Source organism: Beta vulgaris, chromosome 1 (assembly GCF_026745355.1).
Source record: "Beta vulgaris subsp. vulgaris cultivar EL10 chromosome 1, EL10.2, whole genome shotgun sequence".
Lineage (NCBI taxonomy): Eukaryota > Viridiplantae > Streptophyta > Magnoliopsida > Caryophyllales > Amaranthaceae > Beta > Beta vulgaris.
Window position 1 is genome coordinate 34,050,156 of NC_079202.1, and position 6,577 is coordinate 34,056,732.

General features: G+C 37.3%; 1 pseudogene; it reads right to left on the reverse strand.

Annotated features, from left to right (window-relative positions):
* The window catches only part of LOC130589996 (uncharacterized), a 30,804-nt pseudogene extending 25,307 nt beyond the window's left edge, over positions 1–5,497 (reverse strand).
* Between the last annotated feature and the right edge of the window lie 1,080 nt (positions 5,498–6,577).

Here is a 6,577-nt window from a genome sequence, read left to right on the forward strand (position 1 = left end):
TTTTATTCTTTGTTCCTTTCAGCAAAGCGTTCCTTGTTCCTTTCTTTGGTTTTGTCTTTTCCCAAAGAGGACATTCTTATGAAGTGATCTGTACTTCCACATTTATGACAAGCAGCTTTGTTAGAAAATTTCTTAGTTTTACCTTTGAAGTTTCCATTCTTCATGTTCCTGTACATCTTTCGAAATTTTCGAACCATGAGGGCTGCTTCTTCTTCTTCAGAGTCCGAATCATCTTCATCATCTGCTTTGAGAGCAATTGATTTTGATTTGGAGCTTTCACCATATTCAGTATCAAGGTGAAGCTCATGAGTCATAAGTGACCCTGCCAGCTGTTCTAGGTTGAACTTAGTGAAGTCTTTTGTTTCTTGAAGAGCAGTGACTTTAGCCATCCATCTGTCCTTAGGAAGACTCCTAAGAACCTTTCGAACCTGTTCCTCAGATGAAATAAACTTTCCAAGAGAAGCCAACTCATTTATAATGTTAGTAAAACGAGTAAACATGTCTCGGATGCTTTCTTTGGATTTCATGCAGAACAGTTCATATTGATTCATAAGTAAATCAATTTTCGATCTTTTAACTTCATTAGTTCCTTCGCTGGGTTACTTCTAGTAAATCCCATATTTGCTTTGCGGATTTGCATCCCATGATCCTATTATGTTCATGGGGTCCAAGTCCACAATGCAATAATTTAATAGCCATGGCATTTACTTCCATTTTTTCAAAATCAGATTTGTCATAATCAGAGAGGGGTTTAAGAGTTACCTCATTTTTGTCATTTGTAGTTGTGACTTCGAAATCACCAACTTCAATGACTCTCCATACCTGATAGTTTTCAGCCTTGATGAATATCTCCATGCGGTTCTTCCAATAGTTGTAGTACTTCCCATTGAACATAGGAGGCCTTTGAGTGGAATAACCTTCTTCAAGTTTCTCGGTGGTATTCATTGTTCCTTGGATCTTTTCCTCAATAGGGTTTCCTATCTTACGTGAGTTCTAGCTCTGATACCAATTGTTATTTCCCTAGGAACACTACAAGAGGGGGGTGAATTGTAGGTGTAGAAATAAACGTAACTTTTTGCGGAAATTAAAACTTAAACGAATAAACAAGCTAAAGGAACACAAGGGATTTTTACGAGGAAAAACTTCTTGGGCCCAACAAGAAGAAACAACCTCGACCACTAGGGATTTTAAACTCAACACTTTCACTAATTAGGCCAAACAACTCTGTTACAACCTAATTCTAACTCGAGCCACACCTTGAGTTCCTAAACTCAAGTTCCTGAACCACTGTTCCCTTAACAGCAGTTCCTCTCAACTTCACTCGAAGTTTTCTCACACATACAAGCTTCACTCAAGCCTTTCTCTTACAGAACTTCACTCAAAGTTCCCTTACCCCAAAAACCAAAATACAATTGATCGAAATAAGCTTAGTGGAATTAGAGTAAGAAGGCAAAGAACAAATGGCTATTATGAGAGAATGAAGGCACTGACACTTAATAAGTTAAACTCACTTAATTACTTAGTCAGACACAATTTGGAACTTATCTAGACTTCTATATTTATAGTGTTAATCATGAAGAACGTGGGATTAATGTTAGAGTACACGTTTTAGTCAATTTACCCATGATGTTCCTTCCCCTAAGGAAACGTTTTACATCATGTCCCATGATCCCATGAACTATAAATGAACGTGGATAAAATGCAGCCATTACTCCTAAGTAATAGGAGTTCCTTGAGCATTATCCGAAAATCAGTTTTTTATAAACTCTTTTTATCTTTAAATCTGAATTCCTAATCTTTAAGAAAATAATATCTTTGAAATAAAATCTTTCTAACAACCGGATATTTATTTTCTTATTTTCCGAAAAATAAAATCTTTTCCAAAACAGATTTTCTTTTTAAAACTGATTTTATCATTCGAAATTAGAAATAACTAATTTCCTATAATCTAGGCATGACTTACTCCATTATCATTTTAACCGTTACACTAATTACACGCCTAAGTCTAGTTCCTTATATTAGTTCAGTTCCTTTAACATATTTGCTAAGTGCCACTTAGTTTGTTCCTTACAAAGGAACAAACGCTCATTCTCAAATATTCTGCCACAGTTCCTTACCATTCTTTCTTTGTTCCTTTACATTGGAACTAGAAAATAAAACGCCTAGCTTCTATTAATCTTGATCCAATGCTTGCTCCAGTATCAACATAGAAACTTCTTTACTTAGCCTTTGAAATCCTCTCTTGACTTCTTCATTGACTTCGTATTCTCCCAGTTCCTTGCATTGATACCTTAAACACCATACACTTAAATAATTCATTTGTTCACTACTTAGTTTGTTCCTTTGTTTCTTTGTCATTATCAAAACTAGGGTTCAACATGAACAATTAATTTGCCTTTAAAATAGGACTTTAACACTTTTCAAAATGGTTGTGAACGGTTTTTAAGACTGCTCTACCCTTGGGTCGGACCAATTAAGACAACGATATATTTCATCATCAGATCTTTAAATGGGGGAGACACAACTATGTGTCTACAACCCCCTTATCTTCTTTTCGGGTGGAGGCATGGTGATGATGGTTGTTATTTTGGTGGGACCAATTTCAATCTATCTAGATCTGATGACATAACCTAAGAGTTTCTTCGAAGTGACCCCAAAGGATCATTGTTTGTGGATTACGTCTCATATTATATTTGCAAAGTTTCATGAAGAACTTCTTAAACGCGGTAGGATGTCCCTCTCTATCCTTGGACTCAACTATCATGTCATCTACTTATACCTCTACCACTTTGGTAGGTGGCCCCAACGTTTTTAACCCGAAAGGCATAACAGTATAGCAAAAGCTCTCCCATGGTGTGATAAAGGTGGTAATTTTTATATCTTTCTCGGCCATTTTTACCTTTATACCCCGCATACCCTTTTATAAAGAAGAGACGGGCATGATTCGCAATGTTGTCTACTACTTGGATGTCTATGTGAGGTAGGGAATCCGTCTTTGGGACTTACTTTGTTGAGGTCTCTATAGTCAATGCACATCTTAACTCTCCCATCCTTTTTAGACACATACACAACGTTGGATATCAAGACAAGATAGTTAGCTACTTTTATTAAACCATCATTAAGTTATTTAATGACTTCTTCATTTATTTTTAGAGCTACATCTGATTTCGTTCTGTGCAGCTTTTGTTTGCCAGGTTTCATCCCTCTGCGATTTCACGATCAATGCCTGACATGTCCTGGTAGGACCATGTGAATACGTTGATATATTCAATTAATGTTTTGATTAATTGAGCAGGCTCGTATTCACTTGAAGTTAATCCAATTCTTACCTCATGTTCATTATGATCTGAAAGATTACTTTTTTCTAGTTCCTCGATGATCGGAGTCTTATTTTCATGTTCTTCAACTGCTTAAATTATTTCATTTTCAGATTCATTGTTGTAATCGAAAGGAAAAGGAGAACAAGAAGTAGATATAGTGCATAAGTTATAAGCAAATGAGTTCATATTATTGAAATCAAAAATTATAGAATTGAATAATGACTCAACCGAAAGTAAAGACACTTCTACTACACTAGGATCGATAGACTTAAACATAGTCTCAATCGGAATATTGGACTAAACAAACTTGGACACAGACTTATATGACTCAGACTCATCAAACATCAGCCTATCCCCGGTAGTGTAAATCATCTTCCTTCTATCTGGTGCAGTAAACTTGATAGTCTTCTTCCATCATTGCATGGTGCCACTCACAGGAGTGATTCGCATAGTAGAGTCAAAGGTGTCGTTTTGTAGCACGATCTGGATGTGATCATTATTTTCTAGGCATTTCACTCGTTCTTGAATGAATATAAGTTCAATGTCTTATAGTCGTGAACTGCTTAATTTAGGGATTAGGAATCCCTTCTTCCAGAAAGTTACAATCCAGAAATATTTCAAATCTGACGTAGGTCACTCCCTCCTGAGCCTGATAGAATGGTTCAGCGAATTTGTAGCAAGGGTAATCTTCTCCTTCCCTCAAAACTACCCATTCAGAGTAAGTTGATAGAAAGGAAAAGAGATATTATCCTTGTTCTTAGTATTGTGATATGCCATCCGTTGTGTCATACACTCTCTAAGCTCCTTCCTGGTGGGCTTGTATCCTAAGTCAAATAAATTTTCCACTGATTTAGAATTTGTGACTGGAGGTGCTCCAGACTTCTCACTGCCCAATGACATGCCGAGGAAGTGTCCTTTCTTGAGCATTATGTAGTTGACTGATAGGTTGGTGCATCAATCAAAATCAAATGGCGCTCTGTCCTCTTCAATAAGGGATACCTCTTTGGAAACGAATCCTTAAAGATCTTCATCCTCGTCATCATGGTTTATATGAATGAGAGGCTTTTCGATTACTTGTACTTTCATTGTAATGGCATCGAACGTTATGTGAATGTCTTCTACAATCATCTTGAACTTTTGATGAAAGGAAAATGGGACCGCACCAAGATTATGAAGCCATGGTCGTCCTATCAGTCAATTAAACGAGGGCTTCATGTCAATGACCTGGAAAATCGTGCGCTTTTGTATAACCCCTGAGTGGATGTTTAAGGCAATAATACTCAAGGATTGACAGCAAGAATTGTCGTATGCTCAGATACCTTGATGACATCTAGGACTAAAATCCTCATCCCTCAAGCCTAGACGGCGCGCAGTTTGCAATGAACACACGTTAATTGCAAACCCATTCCCTACCAATGTCATTGGGACATTCATACTCATGCATGCTACAGTAAGATGCAAAGCTTTATTATGTTTATTTCGTTCAAAAGGCAGGTCATTGTCAGTAAAGGAAATAATATTTCCTTGGATTGGTTTATCAGTAGTCCGGAAATTGATTAATCCTTCAGGGGAGGTGTAAGATGACACGTTTATTTTTGTAAGGGCATTTCGTAGTGCCATATGATGCTCATAAGAAGAAGCTATCAATCGTCAATTGTCAATTTCGGCTTTTGCCTTCATTAGTTGTTAAATAAGACCATTCTCTTTGCGAAGAAGCTCTTCAGGAGATGGAGACGATTATGGAGGATTGTCCTGAACTGGCTGATTTAGCCTTCTAGTTAAAGTAAGCACTCATATTGCTTCCTCTTCATCACTTTTGTACCAATCCATCCATAAGTAATGCAATCAGTTTGAAGATCGGCAAATTCATCCTCATCATATAATCCTAGGGGTGGGGGGATGCATGTTCTATGGATGTAGTCACTTTGTTTTGTAACATACTCGTCTTTTTCATCAATATCCCATATACCATCAATATCGGGTGATGTGTTAGCAATAATGATAGTGGGGACAAGATCCCCTATCGGTGTAATCAAAACGGATCTATGATAATAATATTGTTCCTCAGAGATAGCCAAGTCTTTGTTTAATGGCCTATCTTGATTGTTAGGCTTCTTTCTCGCAGGAGGATTGGGGAGTCTACCTTCATCAGTAATGTCTTGAATGGCGTGTTTCATTTTTTAACAGTCCTCCATTTGGTGACCATTCCCTCTATGGTACTTGCAGTAAGAAATCTTGTCCCCACTTGGATCACTTTTACTTTCTCCGATAAAAGGAGTTGGTCCAATGAGGAACAATGCGCCTTTTGAGTGAAAGCGATCAAAATCAGTGCCATATGACATGCCTATTGGAGTGAACTTCTCCTTTGATTCCTCAGGAAGGATTTGTTCGGTGTCTCAGGAAAGTTCACCTCTCCACCTTTAGAAGTGGATCCATAATCATTTTTCTTATTGTTATTATTACCCATATAACGATTGTTGTCATTTTGGGTATTTTTCAACAAGTCATCTTTAATTTGCACACCTATATCGTATAGCTTAGTGAAACTTTTGATACCTAAATACATGAGATGAGTGTTGTACTTAGGAGACAGGTTGTTGACGAAGATGCGAATGAGGTCTTGTATTACGGTATTGTGTTCTTATTGTTTCCTGAACTTTATAGTAATATCACCCCATGTTTCAACATGTTTGGGGTCTATTGAATAGAAGCATTTTTGGCAGACGGGGTCTAATCACATCGGGAATACCGTTGGATAGAGTTCAGGATCCATAGACTTAATGATCATAGTGGCCTTGAAGTTCCTCAACTGGTACTTGTTATTGTAAGTAGGTTTGAACTTAGGAAAGTCACTCATGGAGAACTTTCCACACAGTTTTCCCTTGAATTTTCTGTTCTCATCCAAATCGAAGTAGGACTCCTTATTGGTGACTTTTTGAACAACACATTCTCCATTTGTTTAGTGAATCCATCATTTTCACAACTTTCCACTTGGTGCAGACAGAGAGTGACCTCCTCCAAGTTATTGGACAATTTCTCAATGACATTGGTCAATTCAGTAATCCTTTCATTCCCATGCTTGCTTCAGCAATTAGTTGTGTTTCGGCTACTTGAACAAATTGAGAATTTCTTTCACATGAACGAGTTATTGGATATGTTTTTCTCGATCCACCTATTTCACAAGGACGCATTGACGTGGGACTTACCTCAAAAATGGATAGGACAAGAAATGAAGATGAAGGAGAGGATGTTTTTGA